An 8,085-nucleotide genomic window follows, 5' to 3' on the forward strand; every position below is an offset into this window, starting at 1 on the left:
GTTTTTTTTTTGTTTTTTTTCTTCTAGGGCTGCACTTCGGTTTGAGAGTGAACATTTCACGCACAATGAGAAAAATTAAACAAAATAGTAAAAAGTGTAGTAGAAAATTACTAGATTTTGTATAAAGTACATTTATATATCTGCTACTATTTATGTACATATATGTATATATATTATATTACCAGCTTAATTTTTGTTTATATTTCCATTTTTATAATTAAATATGAATTAAACCGTTGTTGTTGGAATTTTAAGTGAACACTTTACTGCGCCGCAGCTTACACACACATAAATAAATTTACATACATGTCTGTATGTATGCACTTTGAATAATTATACGCCACTGCACATGATTGCCTTTTCAGCATATTTGTAGTACCCCCACCCACTTTTTGTATGAATTTATTTACCATCTTTACATTGTCGTTGAAATTGAAGGGCTCGTAATCAGTCGTTGAACAGGAAATATTAAAGGTCATCACGTGTTCTGTTACTTGCCATGCATGTCAATATATGTTCACTTGTATGTATGTGCGTGCATAATATACAAGTAAGTGTTGATATATTGGGTGATTGCTAGTAATTTTGTAATTTGACGTTTGATTGATTTTACTGCAAGGTACTTACTGGGAATTTATACATGTGGCTATATACATACATATATGAATATTTAGTATGTATGTATATGATTATTATTAAAAACATTATAATATTTTTTCAAACATGTTTAAAGGCACAATTAGGGCGAAAAGTCAAAACTTAATTTATTAGCTTGACATATTAATCGGGCATAAATAATCCAATCGATACCCGATTTCTTTTGTATTTCTATATATAGTTCTCCATACAATGAGCTATCACTTTTTTTAACTAAACAAATACTCAATTTTTGACGGACTAAAACCCAAAATTTTTTTTAAAAATTTAAGATTTTTCTTGATATCTAGATATCTTCTAATGAAATTTGTTAGATACCACCCATGAGGAAAGTTACAATCACTGCAGCTACATCGTCGGAGATCAAAAAAAAAACACCCTAATATAGCTGTCATATAAAGCGATTAAAATAGAATAAAGGTATTTTTGTACCATTTTGTGCACCTGTGGACGGTATTATTAAAAATAGAATCGGTGCAGCGGTACATCAGTACTACCATGAGCAAAAAATATTAAGTCTTTATTCATAATTATAAAACTCTTTATTTATTCTTCAATATCTATGTTAAAAAAGTCTTACTATTTTTTGCCCCACAGTAGTATTTTTCCACTTTTATTTAAAAAATATCAAAATTTTTGAAATAATTATGTTATATACACAAGCCTATAGCAAATATGATCCATTTTTTCATTATAATAGTCGCCAAATGTATAATTACAAATATTTTGAATACAAAAACCTGGTAGAGCTCTTAACTAACGAAAATAAGGACAAATTTGTGTACTTATGTACATATGTATATATATACATAAATACAGTAAATTGCAAACTACACGCACCTATGTACTACTTAATGGGTCGGAGCGCATTCAGACAAAAGTTGCGCGTTTTTACGCTGCAAATAGAAATCAGTTGAATAAATAATGCGTGTCGCATTTTCAACGCTTCCACACAGTGTTTGAACAGATTTTTTCGCTTTTATTTACTTTACTGTCGCAAATATGTATGTATGCACTATTAATATTTGGTTAGCTGCGTGCGTGCAACAACAATAATTATTATGTTATGGAAAAATAAAAACAAAAAACGAACAGCAACAACAACAACACATTGAAAAAGGCATTGAATTGTGCGTGAGTTGGCAACCGACTGATTTATGGCTGCTGTTGCTACTGCTGCAACAGTCAAGAGCAAAATTATATGCACAACAATAGACAAAATGTTAACGCGCCGACAAACAAAGGCGCTGCTTAGTCAGCGATGCGGTAATGAAAAAAAGTGCGAAGCGATGCCAAAAAAAAAAACAAAAACAAAGTTAAATAGCCAAATATATATACATACATATATGTATATAATATATGTATTATACAGGTATACAAAAATTATATATACACATGTACATTAAGATATAACAGATATATACATATACATATCTACAAAGTGGAAGAGTTTAAAAAACCGCATTGTCACCCGCAAACTTCAAGCTGCTAATAGCAGCGGTAGCGCGTTGCCAAACGCACTTCCAACAGCTTGAACGCCGAAATAACGCACTTCTGAACCGCACATCGCCCCACCTACAGCGTCTCGGCAACTTCATCAGCGCCAACTATCGGTGCGTTAGCTGCGTGTGCGCAGAGCCCTGAACATAACCTTGAAATTTAGTCGCCGTTGACTTTAAAATTTTGTTAGTTCATTTGAATAAACTCACACACACATGTATATAAGTATATTTGTATGTGTATGTATGCAAGTAAGCGTATAAATAGGCAAATTGTGTGCGCTTACGCATGTTTGGCTGTGTGTGTGTGCGCGCGCCTAATATATCAGTTGAAAATGAAATTTTATGCTGCGCCGCTTGGCATATTATGCGTTCAGTGCGTTTTTGTTCCATTTTTAGCGCCCATAAAAAAGCTGCTTTGCCATTTAAATAACCAACTCATAGAGAAGTTGAAGCGAAAAACGCAGAAAAAAGCAATAGAGGAAGCAAAAGTGAAATAAGCAAATAAAATATCTGCATATAAGTATGTGTTTGGGCATATAAAAATATATATGAATATATTACATATATGTACATATATATATTAAATGCGTTCATGTAGTTTAACAACTAAATTATATACTAATATGTGCTAGGCATTATTATTTATGCAATAGTATGCGTGCCGGGAGCTAAATATAGAAAAAGAGCGCTGCAAAAATTTACAAGCAAATCTCAAAATCTTTTAGCGATAGAAAAAAGCACGCTTATATAGTATACTCTAGCTAGTATTTTGTTGTATAATAATCATATATAGTTTATTCTACCTTTATTCGACAATCACTAAAGTCCGGCATCACTGATGAGTAATTAATTTGTTTTTTTTTTTACTGATCAGAATGGGCCGATTTGAGCTTCTATGGACCGTGGAGATTTTCTGTTGGCTACTCGGGTGGAGTGGTGAAACTAAGTGCAGATTGCACAGCCGTAGAGACTAAGGTCGCAGTAGTGCCACGTAACTCATGGTCCACTTCCTGTGTGTCTTAAGGCCTGAGCAGATCTTAAGATGACTCCATCCCTTGCATGTATTACAGCTGGCCGTGGAGTGGAGTTTGGATGGAGCCTTTTGGCGCTAACGCAGCAGAAGAATTCCTCCGGGCTCGGGTTGAACTCAATGCCAGCACGAGTCAAGAGGATACGGAGCAATCTTGCTGCAAGACATTGCTGTAGTGACGACAAGCTTAAACTAAGACATATCGATCTAAACGGGGCTAGATCTCCGAATAAACAGCCCTTGGTCGGATAAAATCTGGGTACATTCCGGTGCTTAGAACCAGTTGTTGTCGGTATTGTGCGTTTTTGTTCAGTATCCAGACTGTAACAGGTAAAACTCCGACTTATCCAGAATAGACCACGACATACCTAATGATGTCCAGCGTGCAATGAGTCTCCACATGACATTCGCCACCTCTTTGCATGTCCCGCTAACACTACTCATCTGACACCCTTTTCTCTTTGGTCCGACAACGTCGAACGGCTCATTGCTTGAGCCTACCGTTAGATAACGTCGACGACAACTTATCTAATCCTTACTATTCTAAAGCAGATTAGGTACCCGTTACAACAACAAAAACAGTGATTAACATGCAATAGTTTTAATGTCTTTCCGTGTGGACGATAACTTCAGATACATATATTGAAATACAGTAACTTGCTCCACGTCGTTCTTGGTCTCTAACGGGCCAACGGTGTAATCTGGCTATTGTTACGTCCACAAAAAACCGAATATCTATAAAGTGCCTGAACTAAATCACAAATTACATCTCCCAACACTGGTTCGAATTATCAACTCGTCGTTGTTTTTGGTTAAAAGTGAGCTCACGCGGCACCGACTTTGGACAGAGCTTTCTCAAACCCAAATATTAATGAATGATATGATGTACACGTTCCGTGGATATCTTTAGTGTGCCTGCTATCCCGAAAAAACTTCACTTTAGGGTCTTCCAAAATTATTTTGTAAACTTTTTTGAAGTCTTCGTCGGAAATAACCTCTTTTGGTTTAGGCATCTTCTGCGTTCACCGTTTAAAGTGCTCATTTATCCATGTGTAAGCATAGCATAACAATCCTTGATGGTTGACTTTTTTTGGGGCAGTGTTCGGTAAGTCGACAATAAGCCAAGTTTTTGCTGCGACTGTATTTTTCCCCTTCGAAATATGATATTTTATCAACACCCGAAATTCCTTTTTATACATTTTTTCGCAATAACAAAAGTTGCTTCCCTTAAAATGATATCAATTCACAAACTTGAAAGTTAGGGCTAACTAAAAATAATATAAATTTAATTCTAATAGCGCCATAAATATTCGAACTCGGACTACATATAAATTTTTAAACCCCCAGATACCGAATATGTGAAATCAGTACCAGCATAAATCTAACTTTCTATTATCGAAAATATCGCGAAATCTTTGAGATGACTCATATTAATGAAATTCGGAATGAATGTTTTCTTGGTAATAAATAAAGTGCCCTTTGGATGAAAAATCCCCTAATCCCTAATACAAAAATTCTTGAATATGCGGAAACTACTACTAAGCCCTTATAGTTGCAATAATAAAAATAAAATTGTTGAAGTTGTTGAAGAGAAGCGCAATATTTTCTTGACCTTCCCACTTGAAGCTCATTACACGACGCAGCAGTTTACTTATAGTCAGTTTTCGCACAATGCCTTTGGCTTATTAGGGCCTTTAGTCCGCCATTCTACAAAAAGAACACGAAACACATAAAAAAACGAATTAAGTGAATTGATGAAGCGCAGAAGAGGCGCCGGAGCGGTGTAGAATGCAGAATGCGTATACGCACACACACACACACGCTGAACAAGTCCCAATCGACGCACGACTAAGGGCAGGCAAGCAACTTCATCAAGCACGATCGCATTTCAAGTGCCGAAGCTGAACAAATAAGCTAAAGCAATTTCAACGAAAAACAAGAAAAAATACAAAAATAAATAAGTAAAAGAAAAAACGAATTTAAAGTCACAAGTGAGATCAGCAGCACAGCAACAAGCCGACGCAGTTAAGTTTTCTGCGTTTTGGGCGCAATTTAAAATGCGTAAGGTCAGTGGTGCGGAGGGGTAAGAGTTATACCTACACACATACATACATATCAAACGCTGTACGCATAAAATAACTGACTGACAATGACTTGGTCTAACATAACCGGTAATGAATTGGTTAGCGTCTGCCTGAAGCTGCAAAATGGCTACAATTGCTTTGGAAGTGGCGGCCGAGTGGCAAAAATGAATAGGCGCTTAAAATAACAATAACAATAACAAAAAACAGAAAAAACACGAAATACATAAATTAAGCAAAGCTTCATAAAGAAAAAATATTTATTACTAATAAACGCACTTTTCTAAGCTGCCAAGTAGGCCCATAGGCTGCCTGTCTGGCTAAATTAGTGTCTAAAGCAAAGCTGTTCAAACACACTTCCGCATTTGGCGTACGAAATGCGTTGAAATAACACGGCAATAAAAAAACACAAAAAATACTGAACAGTGAAATAATAATCGAGAAAATAATCGAGAAAATTTGTTTCTCACTTCCCTCTTGAGCATATTTCGTTTTAATTATTAATTAAGAGCAAATTAATTGCATACATTTGTTTATTAATTTATAACATAAAATTAAGGTGGGTTATGATATTTTATATTTATTTAATGGCTTTTTGAAAAATAAAATACATTTTTTTGATTGGGCTCAGAAATTTAGAGATTTTATGAGAACAGTGAAATCTTTTTCATAGTTAGAAAAAAATCAATAAAAATTATATTGATTTAAATTCAAATTGACCATCACCACGACAATATTAAAAATTAATAAAGTATTTATTATAATTTTATACTCTTGCAACTTCTAAAGGGCCTGTACGATGCCCACGATTGCGGCAGAAATTTTGATCCAAAACAAAAATTTCAAAAATATTATTAATCTGTGGGAAAGCCGCTATGGAAGCTTTTTTTTGAAACTTGACAAAATGGTGGCGGTTTTAACAAAAAGTATCGAATTTAGCCTTTTCTTTGACAGTTTTTTTGTAGAAAAAAATAAGAAGATTTCAAACAAAAAAAAAAAAAAGCTTTTATAGCGCGATAGCGAATGACGTTAAAAATGTTCTCTCCAAATCGGAACACTAGATATATTCCTTTGAGAGTGGAAACCGTTTTGAAAAACATCATTCTGAGAAAAGCGCGATTAAATATTGGAGTCGCTATGTTCCCCACTCTGTTCCCTTTCTGCAAAAAACGCTCTAGCGAACGTAATAACTTGAATTTCGATTTAAAAATTTGAGAGAATATGTATTACAGTGTATACTATCCGATAATGCAACAAAAAAAAATTGATTTTTTTGAAAATTTCCCACTGAAACGATCCCTTAAGATAACCCACATTATTATGGGCAAAAAATAGTAAGACTTTTTAACTTAAATTTCGCGGGTAAACCCATTCGTCGAAATACCTTTTTTCTAGGTGCGTTTGACTATCAGTGACATCTGTGCCAAATATTACAACAAAATAATTATTAGTGTTTAGTATACCTTGACTTTCTGGCCCTAAAAATAAGGAAATCACACGATTGGTGAAATGTACCAATTTTTTGTCATTTATATGTACAGATCGTGTGACAGCCAGAAAATATTTGGCATAAGGCAAATTAACAAAATTTTTGTGCAGATAGACCGATAAAATACGGCTCTGTTGTACCAATCATGTGAACTGTTGTACAAATCAAGTAAATACAAAAAATGGACAAATGTACCGATAATTTTATCTGCCACTGCGGGACCAATCACAGTGGCAAATCATTTCAAATAAAGCCAAAATTATGTTTTTTTTATTTTTATTATCCTAGGAATACTTTACACCTGGCTGGAATTTCATTATTTACTGTTTGGAAACTCTATGATTATTAAACTAATAATAATAAATAATTATTAAACTTGGCAGCACTGATATCTGCAAAAACAATTGATGCACCACTGCTCTTTATTCCATTTGTCCGTTATTAAACAAGTCACTACATCTATTGGTGAGTATAAATATTTATGATATGTTTATATAAGTTAGTGGATCGACCCTCATCTCAACTCCCCTAAAGGCATCATTGAATCCGCTCGTGTCTTTTTCTTCATTATTACCATTCATAATCTAATTACGCTTAGCTGTAGTAATTCTAAAAGAAAATCATATATGTAAATGACACCCTACAACAACAATTAGCAATTGATACTGCCCGAACATTTATTGCGGATGACCTTCATTGAAAAGGTATGATAATGGTTGTGGTAAAGGCAATCTCAGTGTGTTATTGTCCAAAGCTTTCTGAAATGTGGACTTTCCAAAAACGCCGCCGTCCGAAACTCTGCCATTGCACCCGACATCAATATATATAAATCGGTAGTCCGCATCCGCAATGGCCATAAGTACAATACTATTAGTACCTTTATAATTATAAAAGGTACTTCCGGACCGCGGCGGAGCCTTCATCACAATGTGTTTCCCGTCAACTGCGCCTATACAATGGGGAAAATTCCATTTATCACTAAATTTTTGGGCAATGTCAATCCACATCTGTTCGTTGTTTGGAACCTTGCAAATGTGTAATGTGATATCAATTTATATTTTTGATGTGATTATGTATAGCTACCTTTAAGTATTCATTTTTCAAAGCTTTGTAAATTGCATCGCAAACCTCCGGCACAAATATAGATATTGTATTCGGCGCAATGCGAAAGTCAACAGATAAACTTTTGAAGCTGTCTCCAGAGGCAAGGAAGCGAAGTGTAACCGCCAAACGTTCATTGGCTGGTATTGCTTTGCGCATATTGGTGTCACTTTTTTTTATGTTTGGAGAGACTAATTCAAGAATATAATTAAAAGTGGCTTCGTT

The sequence above is a fragment of the Bactrocera dorsalis genome, chromosome 1, assembly GCF_023373825.1.
Source record: "Bactrocera dorsalis isolate Fly_Bdor chromosome 1, ASM2337382v1, whole genome shotgun sequence".
Classification (NCBI taxonomy): Eukaryota; Metazoa; Arthropoda; class Insecta; order Diptera; family Tephritidae; genus Bactrocera; species Bactrocera dorsalis.